This window comes from Heterocephalus glaber, unplaced genomic scaffold (genome assembly GCF_053883595.1).
Source record: "Heterocephalus glaber isolate CG9 unplaced genomic scaffold, H.glaber_assembly_v1.0 deba00000331, whole genome shotgun sequence".
NCBI lineage: Eukaryota > Metazoa > Chordata > Mammalia > Rodentia > Bathyergidae > Heterocephalus > Heterocephalus glaber.
This window is the reverse complement of record NW_028258142.1, coordinates 59,289,089-59,303,992: the sequence shown is the minus strand read 5'-3', so window position 1 is coordinate 59,303,992 and position 14,904 is coordinate 59,289,089.

The window sequence follows — 14,904 nt, the reverse complement described above, 5'->3', positions numbered from 1 at the left end:
ATGACTTTCAACAACAAAATTACAAGGCATACTAAAAGACAAAAATGCAGTTTGAAGGAAAAGAAAAGGCATTGAAATAGGACATACATGGGGGCAACATTGAAATTACCAGACAGATAATTTAAAACAGCCACAATAAATATGCAGAGGGATTTAATGGAAAGAGAAGGCAATGTGCAAAAACAGAAGGTGAATGTAATCAAAGAGAAACTCAAAAGCTCTACAACCAAATTAAAGAATGCCTGTGGTGGCCTCATCAATAGGCTGATCATGGGCAAAGAGAAATAATGAGCTTGAAGAAATACCAATAGAAACCTCTATAATTGAAATGAAAAGAGAAAAACTGAATGAAAAACATGAAAGAGAATAATCCCAGAACTATTAGACAATTATAAAGACTGTAATATATGTATAACAATATGCCAGGAGAGGAAGAAAGGAGATAGAAAGGACTAGAAGAAATATTTAAAGCAACAGTGAGAATTTCACAAAATTAATGATTTAATGATGGTCACCAAACCACAGACTCAGGAAGCTCAGTGAACACCAAAGAGAATAAATGCCCCCCAAAATCTACAGCTAGGTATATCACATTCAGACTGGGAAAGGTGGGGAGAGAAAATCTTTTTTAAACCCAAAGAGTAAAATCTTTTTTTCTGAAAAGCCCACCAAGAAAAATGAATCTTTCCACTATAGATAAGCAGAGATAAGAATTATGTGAGACTCCGCTACAGAAATTATATAGCAAGAAGTAGAATTAAATGTTAAAATGTTGAAAGAAAAAGCCACTGATACAAAATTCTGTCTTCAGTAAAACTGTCCTTCAAAAGTGAAAAAGAAATAAAGAATGTTTAGGCAACAAAATGGAAGAATCCATCACCACTACACAGCTCATGAGTAATGCTAAAAACTATTTTTCAGAAAGAAAATTACATAACAGAAATGAACCTACTTAAAGAACAAAAGAAGGTAAAAATATTTTTCTCATGTTCAAAATAACAGCAATAGTGTATTTGCTGATTATAGTTTCTGGGTGTGAAATGGGTGACAGAGATATTATAAGAAATAAGAAAGAAAGAAAAAGAAATGAGAAAGAAAAATTGGGAACATGCTGTTCTAAGTTCCATACAGTCCCACAGTCCCTGGGAAATGGTATAGTATTGTAACTGAAAGAGTATTGGATGTCAATGTATACTGTTAACTAAAGGTCAGCCACCTAGAAATAATAGTAATAATAATAACAAATGTTTTTAAATAATTCATATGCTTAGAGAAAAGAGTAATCAGATAAAATGTTCAATTAAAATCAAAGAAGTCAGAAAAATAGTGGAAGACAAGGAGAACACAAAGGAAAATCAACTAGAAACATTAACAAAATGGTAGCTACTAAAATGTATTAGTAATCCCATTAAATATCTATCATCTAGAAATATTAATTAAATGACACATTCAGATTTGTTTTTTTCAAAACCTCTCTATATTATTTCCAAGACTACACTTTAAGTATAAAGGCACTGGGAGGAGGCTTCTGGGCCACCGTACCAACACGACCCCCAGCACAGAGGAGGTGAGCTGCATGGGTGCCAATAGCAAACCTCCCCCCCGCCCACTGTGGAAATGAGAAGACATGTAAACAAGTCTCAAAAACAGACTTCCAGGTCACGTAAAGCAACCCCAAAGGGAAAGGAGATGGAACACTCTGATACTCAACCACCTGAACACACTGAACTGGCAACAAAAGAGGATCTGGGAAAAATGAAACAGAAGTAATTTCTCAGATAACAGTAGAGATTGTGCCATAGTGCAAGACATGATTAATAAATCTAGAAAAGACACAGATTAAAAAAACAGAGGAACTGAGGAACATGATGGAATCCCAACATAGGGGGAAAAAATGGAGTCCATAAAACAGATGCAAACAGATTTCCAGGAGATTAAAAACTCCACTGAAAGTCTACACAGCAGAATGAGCCAATGTGAGGACAGAATCTCAGATACAGATGATGAGATTAAAATTAGTGACCAGGAAAAGAAAAATTGCTTCAAAATTGTTAGGGACCATGAGAAATCAATCGAGCATCTGCTAGATGATGCAAAGAGGAATAATATAATACTGATTGGAGTCAATGAAGAAACAGGAGAGAGTACAGATGACATGAAAAAAGCTGTTCACAGAAGTAATGACAGAAAACTTCCCAAATGGGAAAAGAACTTGACATACAGGTAAGTGAGGCATATAGAACTCCAACTAGCCACAATCAAAAAACATCTACACATAGGCATACAATAGTTAAGATTCCAGAAACCCAACAAAAGAACAAAATTCTACAAGCAGTTAGAGAAAAGAAACAAATCACATACAAAGGAAAGCCCATCAGAATCACAGCAGACTTCTCAACACAAACCATCAAGGCAAGAAGAGCTTGGAGTGATGTATTTCAAGCCCTAAAGGAAAATAGCCTGCAACCCCGATTGATGTACCCTGCAAAACTATCTTTCAAAATTGATGGAGAAATAAGATACTTTCATGACAAAGAGTACCTTAGGAACTTCATGAATACCAAACCAAAAAAATTTTAGATAATATCCTAGGAAAAGACAATGAGGATCACAACCCCAGGAAGCCCAGCAGAATGAATCTATCAGGTGCGACAAGAAATTAAATGCAAAGGAGGAGAATCCAACAAAAAGAAAAAATCATGACAAGGAAAAGTCAATACGTATCAGTTATAACCATCAATGTTAATGGTCTCAATTCACCAATTAAAAGAAATAGACTGGCAGAATGGGTCAAGAAGCAAGATCCAACAATATGCTGCATACAATAAACACACTTAACTTTCAATCTATGATTATCTTTTGGAATTCCAGGATGGAAAACAATACTCCATGTGACAGGAGCCAAAAAAAGCAGGAGTAGCTATCCTCTTTGCAGATCAAGTGGATTTCAAACCAAAATCTGAAACACTTCTGGTCTCAAGAATTTCAGATAAGCGATAGTCAACTTGTATGTACAAATATTTTGTGAAGATGTGTTTTCATTCCTCTTAAGTAAAAACTTAAGAACAGAACTGTTGGTTCTTAACAGTAATACAAGAAATTTCTATATTGTTTTCCAAAATGGTTTTGTCCTTTTACATTCACATTAACAGTATTAAACAGTTCTAACTGGTTCACACCTAAGCTACCATTTGTTCTGGTAAAAGTTTAATTTCATCTCCCTAATGAGTGTATAATATGATCTTGTTATTGTACTGATTAGAATTTTTCTGATTCTAGTGTTGCACACCTTTCCTTGTACCGTACTGGCTATTTATCATCTTCTTGTGTCTAATTTTTTTTTTTTTTTGGTACCAGGGATCGAACTTAGGACCTTGTACTTGTGAGGCAGGCGGCGGAACCACTGAACTAAATCCCTGGCCCTTGTGTCTACTTTTTAATTGGGTTGTCTACTAATGAGCTGTAAGAGTTCTTTATATATTCTGGTCTTAGGTTAAATGTATTATAAATATGGTCTATTTAAGAACAACTTTTCATTTTCTTAATGATGTCATTTAAAGTTCTAAATTTTGATGGAATCTCATTTATCAATTTCTTTCTTTTATATATCATGTTTTTTGTATCCTAGGGAGTTCTTGCCTACCCTAAATTCATAAACATTTTCCCTTATAATTTCTTCTTAAATTTTTATAGTTTTAGTATTTCATATTTAGGTTCATAGATCCTTTCAAGTTATTATTACGTATGGAAATAAAGGATTGAGGTTAATTTTTTATATATGGAAATGAGGTGTTCTGGAGTCATTTGCTGAAAACACTATCTTTTCCTCTGCTCTTGAATTGAGTTTATATTCTACAAAATGTTAATGTTAAGACTGAAGTCGCAAGTCATGCGGAACACGCCGAATCAGCCCGTGTCCCGGCAAAAATCCACTGGACGCCCCCCCCGCGCACTCCCCCCCTCCTCTGTACAGCCACCTGGTTCCGCACTACAAAGATGCAGAGGACACGGGACCACCAGACCATGGTACTGAGTCCCACTGCTCCCGGCCCAGAGGTAGGGGCTTCTGAGCCGCCATCCCACTGCTCGTGGACCACAGGAAGGGACTTCCTGGCCACCACCCCTCCCCCTGCTCCCAGCCCAGACAAAAATGCTTCTGGAGCACCTTCTGTCCCACCACTCCTGGCCAAGAGGAAGGGGCTTCCTGGCCACCACCCCTCCCGCTGCTCCCAGCCCACAGGAAAGGGCTTTTGGGCCACCATCCCTACCACTGCTCCTGGCCCCTGTCCCACCTCTCCCAGCTCAGAGGAGGTAACCTGTGCAGGCGCCAACAGCACCCCCCCAGTCGAAATGAGAAAACAAGTAAATAAGTCTCAAAACCAGACTTCCAGATCGACTATACCAACCCCAAACAGAAATGAGATGGAATACTCTGATACTCCACCACCTGGACTCACTGAACTGGCAACAAAAGGGGATCTGGAAAAAATGAAATCAGAAATAATTTCTCAGATAACAGGAGAAATAGTGCCCCTAGTGCAAGACATGATTAATAAATCTAGAGAGGAGCTCAAGAACAGGATGGAATCCCAACATAGGAAACAAATGGAATCCATAAAACAGATGCAAATAGATTTCCAGGACATGAAAAACTCCATTGAAAGTCTACACAGCAGAATGAGCCAATGTGAGGACAGAATTTCAGATATAGAAGATAAGATTGCAATTAGTGACCAGGAAAAGAAAAATTGCTTCAAAATTATAAGGGAACATGACAAATCAATCCAGCAGCTGCTAGATGATGCAAAGAAGAATAACATAAGACTGATTGGAGTCAATGAAGAAACAGGAGAGAGTGCAGATGACATAAAAAATCTCTTCACAGAAATAATGGCAGAAAACTTCCCAAGCAGGGGAAAAGAGCTTGACATACAGATAATTGAGGCATATAGGACTCCAAATACCCTAGACTAAAAAAAAAAAAAATCTATACATAGGCATATAATTGTTAAGATCCTAGAAACTCAACAGAAGAACAAAGTTCTACAAGCAGTTAGACAAAAGAAACAAATCACATACAAAGGAAAGCCCATCAGAATCACAGCAGACTTCTCAACACAAACCATCAAGGCAAGAAGAGCTTGGAGTGACATATTCCAAGCCCTAAAAGAAAACAGCCTCCAACCCAGATTGATGTACCCTGCAAAACTATCTTTCAAAATGGATGGAGAAATAAGATACTTTCATGACAAAGAGCACCTTAGGAACTTCGTGAATACCAAACCAGCACTCCAAAGAATTTTACACAATATCCTAGGAACAGACATTGAGGATCACAACCCCAGGAAACAAAGCAGAATGAACCCATCTGGCATGACAAGAAATTAAATGTAAAGGGGGAGAACCCAACAAAAAGAAAAAGTCATGGCAATGACAAGTCAATACATTTCAGTTATAACCATCAATGTTAATGGTCTCAATTCACCAATCAAAAGAAATAGACTGGCAGAATGGGTCAAGAAGCAAAACCCAACAATATGCTGCATACAAGAAATACACTTAATTCAAAAGGAAACTCATAGACTGAAAGTGGTGGAAAACAATACTCCATGCAACAGGAACCCAAAAAAAAGCAGGAGTAGCTATCCTCTTTGCAGATCAAGTAGATTTCAAACCAACACTGATTAAGAGAGATGAAGAAGGACACTACATCCTTGTAAAGGGAAGAATCCAAGAGGAAGAGATGACAATCATAAATATCTATGCGCCAAACACTAGTGCACCCAACTATATAAAACAAATACTAATGGACATGAAAAGTCATATATGCACTAATACAGTTGTAGTGGGGGACCTCAATACCCCACTGTCACAAATAGATAGGTCAACTAGACAAAAAATAAGTAATGAAATACTAGAACTCAATCGAACTCTTGAACAAATGAACTTAATAGATGTTTACAGAGTCTTCCACCCCTCAAAATCAGAATACACATTCTTCTCAGCTGCACATGGGTCATTCTCAAAAATAGACCACATACTCACACATAGAACATGTTTAAGTAAGTGCAAAGAAATTGAAGTTATCCCCTGTATATTATCAGACCATGGTGCGATGAAATTGGAGATCCATAGCAAAAGAAACTGCAAATATTTCATAAACATGTGGAAATTGAACACCACACTTCTGAATAACCAATGGGTCCCAGAGGAAATTAAAGAAGAAATCAGACAGTTCCTTCAATTAAATGAAAATGACAATACAACATATCGGAATCTATGGGACACAATGAAAGCAGTTTTATGAGGGAAATTCATAGCAGTGAATACACATATTAGGAAAACAAAATGAGCACAATTAAACCACCTGATGCTGAGCCTCAAGCTTCTAGGAAGAGAAGAGCAGGACAACCCCAGAGCTCATGCAAGAGAGGAAATAATAAAGATCAGAGGAGAAATCAATGCAATGGAGACTAAGACAATGATACAAAAAATCAATGAAGCCAAGAGTTGGTTCTTCGAAAGAATCAGCAAAATTGACAAACCCTTAGGCAACCTTATCAGAAAAAGGAAAGAAAAGGCCCAAATCCATGCAATTAGGAATGAAAAGGGTGAAATTACAACAGACCCAGCAGAAATCCAGAGGATCATCAATACCTACTTCCAGAACCCATATGCCAATAAGATGGACAACACAGAAGAAATGGACAGATTCCTAGATACATATGAATTACCAAAGTTGAATGAAGAAGACCTAAAAATTCTGAACAACCCAATATCAACCAATGAAATTGAAAATGTAATTAAAAACTTATCAACTAAGAAAAGCCCGGGCCCTGATGGCTTCACTGCTGAATTCTACAAGACATTTAGAGAGGAACTGCTGCCACTACTGTTTAAACTCTTCAATGAAATTGAAAGGGAAAAATACTCCCAAATTCATTCCTGGAAGCAAGCATCACCTTGAGCCCCAAAGCAGAGAAAGACCCAACTGAAAAGGAGAACAATAGGCCAATCTCACTAATTAACATAGATGCAAAAATCCTTAATAAGATAATGGCAAACAGAATGCAGAAGACCATCAAGAAGATCATACACCCTGATCAAGTGGGATTCATCCCAGGGATGCAGGGATGGTTCGATATACACAAATCAATCAATGTAACACACTACATCAATAGAGCCAAGGACAAAAACCATATGATTATCTCCATAGATGCAGAAAAAGCATTTGACAAAATCCAACATGCATTTATGATTAAAACCTCTACAAAAAATTGGAATAGATGGTCTCTACCTCAAACTGATAGAAGCCATCTATGAAAAACCAACAGCCAATATCATACTAAATGGTCAAAAACTGAAATCCTTCACACTAAAATCAGGAACAAGACAAGGATGTCCACTATCACCACTCTTGTTCAATATAGATCTGGCAACATTAGCCACAGCAATTAGACAAGAGAAAGAAATAAAAGGAATAAAGATAATGAAGAAGTCAAATTGTCATTCTTTGCAGATGACATGATACTCTACATAGAAGACCTCAAGAACTCTACCAAAAGTCTTCTAGACTTAATAACCAAATTCAGTCAAGTAGCTGGTTACAAGGTCAACACACAAAAATCAATAGCTTTCCTCTAAACAAATGACAGACTCTCTGAGAGAGAAATAGGGCAAATAATTCCTTTCACAATGGCATCCAAAAAACTGAAATACCTAGGAATCAACCTAATGAAAGAAATCAAAGACCTCTTCTCTGAAAACTATGGCACTCTGAAAAGAGAGATTGAAGATGATATCAGAAAATGGACAGACATCCCCTGCTCCTGGGTAGGAAGGATTAATAGAGTGAAAATGGCCATACTTCCAAAACTGCTATATAGATTTAATGCAATTCCAATTGAAATCCCAGAAGCATACTTCATGGACCTTGAGAAAGCCATCCAAAAATTCATTTGGAACAAGAAGAGACCCAGAATAGCAAAAGCAATTCTAGGTAACAGAGACATGGCAGGGGGTATCACAATGCCCAACCTGCAACTGTACTACAAAAAACAGCATGGTACTGGCAAGAAACAGATCTGAGGACCAGTGAAACAGATTAGAAGATGCAGAAACAACACCAGACACACTCAGCCATCTCGTCTTCGATAAAGGAGCCAAACACCCTCACTGGAGGAAAGATAGCCTCTTTAATCAATGGTGTGGAAAAACTGGGCTTCAACTTGCCAAAGATTAAAACTAGACCTGTATCTCTCACCATGCACTAAACTAAAATCAAAATGGGTTAAAGATCTAAATATTAAAATAGAAACTCTGAACCAGTTGGAACAGAGGTTAGGTAGAACCCTTGAAGATATCGGTGTAGGAAAAGATTTTATGAACAAAACCTCAGTTGCCCATGAACTAGCACAAACAATCAACAAGTGGGATCTCTTCTTATTAAAAGGCTTCTGCACAGCAAGAGAAACCACCAGCAGTGTGAAGAGACAACCCACAATGTGGGAAAAAATCTTCACCTGCTCTTCCTCAGACAAAGGTCTACTATCTCGAATTTATAAACAACTTAAAAAGATCAGACCTCCCAAATTTAAAGACCCAATCCAAAAATGGGCATCTGAAATGAACAGACATTTCTCACACAAAGAAGTAGAAATAGCAAATAAATACATGAAAAAATGTTCAACATCACTAGTCATTTGAGAGATGCAAATGAAAACAACGCTGAGATTCCACTTCATTCCAGAAAGAATAGCTGCTATCATGAAATGAACCAATAACAGATGCTGGCAGGGCTGTGGGGAAAGAGGAACCCTGCTCCACTGCTGGTGGGAGTGTAGACTGGTGCAACCACTGTGGAAATCAGTATGGAGATACCTCAAAGAACTAGGACTGGAAGTCCCATTTGACCCCGCTATTCCACTGCTGGGGATCTTCCCCAAAGAATTAAAAGAATCATACCACAGTGATATATGTGCACCCATGTTCATAGCAGCACAGTTTGTGATAGCTAAAATTTGGAAACAGCCCAAATGCCCATCAACTGGAGACTGGATAAAGAAAATGTGGTTTTGTAATAAAATGGAGTACTACTCAGCCATAAAAAATGAGAAATTAGAGACATTTATAGCTAAGTGGATGCACATTGAGGTGATACTCTTAAGTGAAATAAATAGGACACACCTGCATAAATACCAAATAGTTTCTCTGGTGTGAGAAACTGAAAGTGTAAATAAGGACTAAAATGTATAAAAGGTAATGTGAAATAGGAAGAAAAGGGGCAAAGGTGAAGGAAGTGGGAGGGGTAGGGGAAAGGATAGAAGGGAATGGGATTAATATGAGAAAATGGAAAACTAGGAACAAAATCTTTGTAAATAGGGAGGAATGGAGGGGTTGAAGGGAGGGCTGGGGTAGGGTGAAAAATAAGAACCAAGAGAGATTATGTAAAGGTGCAAATTTCCAATGATGAATGTCATTATATTGTATACCTAAAATGTACCAATGATTAGAATGAATAATTGATGATGCAAAACAGGAAGAGAAGGTCCAAAGGGAAATGAAAAAATGAGAAATAAAGTCTTTGTAAATAGGGAAGGGTGGAGGGGGTGAAGGGAGGGCTAGGAATGGAGAAAAAATAAGAACCAAGATGCATTATGTAAAGGTACAATTCCCAATGAGAAGTGTAATTGTGTTGTATACCTACAGTGTACCAATAAAAGAATTTAATAAAGTGCAAAAGAAAATCTTAATGTTAAATAATCCTTCAAAACTCAGTGGACCATATATGAGTGATTCTATTTCTAGATTCTCTTTTTATTCCAATGATCTATGTGTCTTTCCTTACAGCAACACTACCTTGATTACTGTAGCTTTAGAGGAAGTCTTAAAATTAGGTAGTAAATGTCTTCCAACACTATTTTTTTTTCTTTCAATTTTACTTTTCTAGGTCCTTTGTACTCCCACATAACTTTTAAATTTCAATATCCAATTCTTCATTTATAGCAAGTATACATACACCTGAATTTTTATATATACTTAGTGTTTTCTAATCCTGCTAAATTCAGATACAAGTTCTAGGGGCTGCTAGAGATTTCTTAGTATTTTCTCTGTAGATGATCATTTCATCTACATATAAAGATTTTGCTTCTATCTTGCCAATCCTATGCTATTTCTTTTTCTTGCCATACTATTTTGGTTTAGGCCTATGTTTCAAAGTTTAATGGACAGATGAAGAGTAGGCATATCTGCCCTTGTTTCCCACCTTAAGGAGAAAGCATCGTATCTTCTCCATTCATATAAGGCGTTCTCGCTGGAAGTATGGAGTACATGTCTTTAATCTGTTGAGAAGGTTCTGTTCTACTTCTAGTCTCCTGATAGCTTTTACCATGAACAGCTGTAGAATTTAGTCCAATACTTTTTCTCCAACTAGTGTCAGGATCATATGCCTTTTTCCTTTCCTCTGTTAAAATGATGACTTATCAGGGTGGACCTTCTAATGCTGAACCAACACTGCCATCCCTATAATAAAACCACTTTGTACATACTGCCAGATCTGACTTCTAATAGTTTGTTTTGATAAACAAATTTCTATCTATGTTCATACTTTTTTCTTCTATTATCTTTATCCAGTTTTGAGATTAGCACAATGTTGATTTCGTAAAATGAGGGGAGAAGTGTTCCTTCTTTTTTCTGCTTTAAGTGTTTGATATAATTTATCAGTTATAATGTATATGAGTCTGCTGTTGTCATATAGATAGGTTTTCAAGCTAGGAATATACTTTCTTTAATAGGTGCTATTCAAATTTTATATTTCCTCCAGAGTCAAGTTTCATTAATTTGTCTTCCAAAGTACTTCTTAGAAGTTGTCAAATTTATTTCAAAAAAGATTTTTGTAATATCTTTCTATATCCTTTTAAATTCTGTTAAAATCTGTGGTAATGTCCTCTAAATTTTTATACTGTAATTTTAAAAATGTATAATTGACATTGTGTAATAGGAAGAGAAGGTCTAAAGGAGTAGGGGAAGTGGGAGGGATAGGGGAAAGGAAAAAAGGGAAAGAAAAAATATGAGAAAAGGAAAAAAATGGAAACAAATTCTTTGCAAATAGGGAAGGGTGGAGGGGGTGAAGGGAAGGCAGGGGAAGGGGAAAAAATAAGACCCAAGATACTCATGTAATGGTACAAGATCCCAATGACGAATGTAACTGTATTGTATACCTAAAATGTACCAATAAACTTAATGGAAAAAAAGTATAAAGACACTGATAGGTTAATAATAAAGAAATGGGAAACACATATTATGCTAACGCTAATCAAAAGATAGCTGAAATAGCTACATTAATTTCAGAGAAAGCAGACGGGGCAAAAATGGATAGAGTTACAAATGAAATCATTGAATCCACCTTTATGGTTGGAGACTTCAGTGCTCCTCAACCACTCAATGGATTCAGCAGGCAAAAAAACAAAAAAAAATTAGTGGAAATATAGCTAAACTGGACAGCACTATCAATCAATCAACTGGATCTTATGCCATCTGTACACATTTCACCTAATGACATCAGCAGGCGTTCTTCTAAGCACACTAGGACCATTCAGGTAAGCTACATCCTAAGCCATAAAACACACCCTGACAAACTTCAAATCATACCAACTGTACTCTCAGAACAAAGAATTATATTAGAAGTCATTAACAGTACGGTAGCTGGAACACTCAGAAAACATAGACATTAAATGTCACACTCCCAAATAACACCTGCTCAAGGAAGAAGAGAAATTTTAAAATAATTTGAACCAAGTTAACATAGAAGTACAAACCCTCCCCCAAAATTGTGTGAAACAGCAAAAACAGTTCTTAGGGGGATATTAATAAAATTAAGTACATTTATTCACAAAGAGGAAAGAGCTAAAATAATCTAAGTTTTCACCTTAGAAAACTAAAAGTGTAAAAAGAGCAATACAGAACTAAAGTAAGCAAAAGAAATAAAAATCAGAGAAGTCTATGAAATTGAAAACAGAAAATCAAAATACATAAAAATATCTAGTTATTAAAAAGATCAATACAACTGAAAGCCTCTATATAGTCTAACCAACAAAACTGAGAGAGGACACAAATTACCAAGGTCACCAGGTGTGGTGGCCCACGCCTGTAACCCCAGCACTCAGGAGGCTGAGGCAGGAGGATCACCATGAGTTTGAGCCCAGCCTGGAATACATAGTTCAAGGCCAGCCCAAACCACCCAGCAAGACCCTGTCTCAAAAATCCAAAAACCAAAAAATCCAAATTACTAAGGTCAAATATGAAAAAGGGAGTATCACCACTGATCCCATGAATACTAAATAGAGAATAAAGGAATAATATAAACAACTTTATAGCCACAAATTAGATAACTTACACAAAATGACCAATTCATTGAAAGGCACAATCTACCAATACTCATACAAAAATAGATGATTGGAGGATGCATATATCTGTTAAAGGAAATGGATCCAAATTTATTAAATTTCAAAAAAAACACAAGGCACAAAGGAATTTATTGATGAATTCTAATTCAAGGAAGAAATTACACCATTTCTCTACATCTTCTAAAAAAGAATCAGAAGGAATACTTCCTAACTCATTGCATAAGGTCAGAATTATTCTAACATCAAAATCAAATAAATGCATTACAAGAGAAACTATAGATCAACCCTTCTTATGAATATAGATGCAAAAATCCTCAAAAAAAATACCAGCACATTGGATCCAACAACCAAAGCAAATATACCACAGCAAGGTGAGTCTGATTCTGGGAATACTAGCATAGTCAGTATTTGAAAATCTATTAATGCAATTGATCACATCAATCATCTAAAAACAAAAACTATATATAATCAGTAGATATAGAAAAATCATTTAAGCAAATCAAGTACTCATTCATGACTTTAAAAAAACTTTAGCAAACTAGGAATAGGAAGTTTCTTGACTTCATTAAACAAAACCCCGAAGCTAACATCAGTATATAATGATAGAAAATAGAAACTTTCCTCCTGATGTTGGGAACAAGGCTAGGATGTTCCCTCTACCAGTCCTATTCGACATCTTACTCAAAGTCCTAGGAATGCAATAATATAAGAAAGAGAAATAAAAAGTATATAGATTAAGAAAGAAGAAATAGGACTGTTCACAGATAACATTGTTATCTACAAAAAATCCAAATGAATCAACCTAAAAATTTATATAACTAATAAGTGACTATAGCAAGACTGCTGAATACAAATTTAATATTAAAAGTCAATTGCTTTCTTATACACCAGAAATGAACAATTAGAATTTGAAATTTAAAACATAGTATTATTTATATTAGTACAAAAAAGATTGATATGAATCTAATAAAACATGTATAAGATCTGCACAGGAAAATTACAAAACTTTGATGAAAGAATGTCTGAATAAATGGAGAAATAGTCCATGTTCATGAATTGAAATATTATAATTAGGATGTCAGTTCTTCTCACTCGACCTATCAATTCAGTGAAATTCCAATCAAAATCAAGTTATTTAGTGACTATATGGAAATGAACTCATTTTTTTTTATGGGAAGCCAAAGTTCCCTGAAGAGCCAACATAAAACTTAAGAAGAAATCCTGAGGACTAGCACTACTCAATTTCAAGATTTACTATACAGTTTTACTAATTATGACAATGTGGTACTGGTGGAAAAAATAGAGAAATAGATCAATGGAACACAACAGAGAGCCCAGAAATAAACACAAATCCCTTCAACTGATATTTGGCAAGAAAGTAATAACAATTCAACAGAGAAAGGATAGTTTTTTCAATAACGGGTATTGGAGCAACTAGACACTCACTTTATACTTCAGTCTAGACAGACCCTATACCTTTCACAAACATTAAGTCAAAATGGATCATAAACCTAAATATAAATGCAAACCTACAAACTCCTAGAAGATAACACAGAAGAAAATCTAGATGACCTTGGTTTTTCAGTGACTTTTTGGATACACCATCAAAAGCATGATCCATGAATGAATGAATAAGATTTTGGACTTCATTCAAGTGAAAAACCTGCTCTGCCAAGATGCTGGTAAGAGAAAAGATGAGAATAGATAGGAAGAAAATTTTTGCAAGATACATCACTGGTACAGAATCACCATCCAATCGCCCTCACTACAAAGAACTGAAAAGTAAGAAAATACTTAATGTTAAATATGGCCACATACGTGAACAGCCACCTCACCAAAGATATACATATGGAAATGACACAGATGGCAAAATGTTCCCCCTCAATCATTAAGGAAATTCTAACTAAAACTAAATTTACATTCATTGAAATGACTAACATCCATAAAACTCAGTATCTAAAGTCTGCTTGGAAGTGGAGCAAAAACAACCCATTTATTGTTGACATGGATGTAAAATGTTATATCCACTTTGGAAGTCAGTTTGACAGTTTGTTACTAAGCTACATGTACTTTACCATACAATCCAGCCATGGTGCTTTTAGGTGTTCACCTAAATGTGTTGAAAACATGTTTATTCACAACAAAATAACCTATGAACATTAAAAGCATGTTTCTTCTATAATTGCCAATTAAAGTAACCAAAATGTTTTTCAACAAGTAAATAAACTGTGGTAGATCTATTCAATGAAATATTATTCAGCAATTAAAAATGAGTTTTCAAGCCACAAAAAGACATGGGAGCATCTTAAAAGCATATTGCTGCTTCGAAGAAACCAATCTGAAAAGGCCACATGTCTAACTATTGGCATGATTCTAACTATATGACATTCTGCAAAAGCAAAACTAAGAACAGAGCGGAGTTAGGGGAATATTGTCTGCACAATTTTCTAAAGAACTAAAATTGTTCTAAAAAGTAAACATTACTGAAACACCACTGGTA